Source organism: Scylla paramamosain, chromosome 8 (genome assembly GCF_035594125.1).
Source record: "Scylla paramamosain isolate STU-SP2022 chromosome 8, ASM3559412v1, whole genome shotgun sequence".
Classification (NCBI taxonomy): Eukaryota; Metazoa; Arthropoda; class Malacostraca; order Decapoda; family Portunidae; genus Scylla; species Scylla paramamosain.
Window position 1 is genome coordinate 10,293,300 of NC_087158.1, and position 2,500 is coordinate 10,295,799.

Consider the following 2,500-nt stretch of genomic DNA (forward strand, 5'->3'; position numbering starts at 1 on the left):
CTCATCCTCTTAAAAGTATTTCAGTGACCTTAGAATCTGCCTCCAAATGGCGAGGATTAGAAATGGCGGTGATGCCCAAACTGTTGACCACCAAATGACGAAAGTCCTCCTTGCGTTCCAAATGTTCCATGGTGGAAGCGGGAGAAGCTTGGACGACCTTGGAAACCTTGATTGAATAAACCACCTGAACCATGACGGTGATGTTGATTTAAGAGACCACGTGAACCGTGGTGAAAGTTATGTCCTCCTAATGTTCCAAGTGCACTGCGCTGGGGATCGGCAACGGGGGTTGGGCTGGCCAGCACGGCCACCACCGCCACCAGGAGAACAAAGAGGAACGAAATCTGAGGATAAGACAAGATGGGAGTGAACAAAAATATTCTCTCTCTCTTACTCTTTCTCTCTCTCTCTCTCTCTCTCTCTCTCTCTCTCTCTCTCTCTCTCTCTCTCTCTCACACACACACACACACACACACACACACACACACACACACACACACACACACACACACACACACACACACACACACACACACACACACACACACACACACACACACACACACACACACACACACACACACACACACACACACACACACACACACACAAGAACAAAGAGGAACGAAATCTGAGGATAGGACAAGATGGGAGTGAACGAAATTATTCTCTCTCTCTCTCTCTCTCTCTCTCTCTCTCTCTCTCTCTCTCTCTCTCTCTCTCTCTCTCTCTCTCTCTCTCTCTCTCTCTCTCTCTCTCTCTCTCTCTCTCTCTCTCTCTCTCTCTCTCTCTCTCTCTCTCTCTCAATCTATCTATCTATCTTCTACACACACACACACACACACACACACACACACACACACACACACACACACAGAAACATACGTAAATAAATGTACATGTTATCTTACCAGCTTCATTATTAGGTGCGACTCAGTCTGATTGTAATGTAGAATTATTGCAGGGCTGTGTATATATAGTGTTAGACGAAAGAAAGTGTTGGAACCTTGAATTATTATTATTTTTTTATTTGACATTCTTTGCAACGCAGGAAGTTACTAGACAAGAAAGTTAACCATCTTGTGTATCTCAAAAAAAAAAAAAACATTGCATCATGTTCAAGTGATGGTACTAATGTTCTTATTTTCTTTACTTTTTATGTAAAATTTTCTACCATGTGCCTGAGATATCGTTGCCTCTCTCTATGAATTTAATTTTGTTCTGTTATTCACCTAACGATTGAATTCAGGAAAACGACTTTAGCATTTGGTAGGCCACAACTCCATATATTTGGCCATGTCACAGATTGGGCTGCAGATATCTCATCTCATAATGCATTTTCATAGGTTTTAACTTTTCAATCGTTTATTGTATTTCTCAGTGGCACGCTTCCAGTTACTGATGAAACACAAAATATTCACTTTTATAGTGTAGCTACATTTACCGTGGGATATATATTACATCTGAATATAGTCTTTTTTGCCTTCACCTGTTCTCGAATATAATGTAAATTTTGTTTAATTTCTAAAAATGTCAGCTCTTTGTTTAGCTGAGCGATTGTCATTCCATTCCCTCAGCTTCCCGTAAGTTAAATAAAAGTTATTTTTAGGTTTTCATACCTGACATACCTTGAATCGTGATTTTTTTTTTTTTTGTAATTAACTATTAGAAAAAAAATCATTGGATACTATTATAGTTGCTTTATTAATATATTTTTTTTGTTTCCTTATATACATGTTTGTCTGCTTTTCTCTTCTACATTTGTCTTAAATAATTTTTCCTTAATATTTTTTTCCTGTGTGTAAGACACATGAAGAGATTCGATTTATTATTTTATTATTATTATTTTTTTTTTTAATTGGTTGGGTTGTTATAGGATATGCATTAGGCAGAAAAAGTTATAAAAATTCATGAGTAACAACCAATGTGTATTTGAAGATATATTTGCGTGAGGAAGCAGTCATGCATGTCCTAATAGTTTGATGGATAAAGAAGAAAGCTAATTTTCACAATGTCTGTAAACGTTTCAGCATTATCATCAAAAACCTATGACATAGTAGGAAGAAGATAAGTGAAGTTATAAGTTTTATAATAAGAGCAAAGAGGATCAAAGTGATTCATGAATAACCTGGGGGTAAGCATGGAATTGCGCATTGCGTATGCCTATCATACAATGGCATCTGCGATGACTTTAATTATTATATGCTTTTATTGGTGTTCTTTTCAAGCTGATATGCCTTCATAGGACAAAGCTCGTGGTGTCTGTCAGAAATTGAATGCAAAACCATTTACATAGCCACAATAATTGCACTCAACATCAGTCCTAAATGAAGTCATAAAACTGACTGACATGGACTTGTTCTTCAAAAATGGTTTGGAATACATAGCTGCTGATACTGGCTATTTTCAACGAGTAGAGATAAAAATAATGACACAGATGGACACTTCTGGGCCTATTTTTTTTTTTTTTACTTTAAACAAGGAATTTAGGAATATATCA

The 2,500-nt window shown here is 37.1% G+C and overlaps 1 long non-coding RNA gene across 1 annotated transcript in view; it reads right to left on the bottom strand.

Moving 5' to 3' along the window:
* The window catches only part of LOC135102765 (uncharacterized), a 1,108-nt gene extending 157 nt beyond the window's left edge, over positions 1–951 (bottom strand). The window contains exons 1-2 of the long non-coding RNA XR_010269769.1: positions 912–951; positions 1–344 (exon numbers count right to left, since the gene is read on the bottom strand). The exon at positions 1–344 is cut by the window's left edge and continues 157 nt beyond it. This is a non-coding gene — a long non-coding RNA (uncharacterized LOC135102765). The remainder of the gene's footprint in view (positions 345–911) is intronic.
* Between the last annotated feature and the right edge of the window lie 1,549 nt (positions 952–2,500).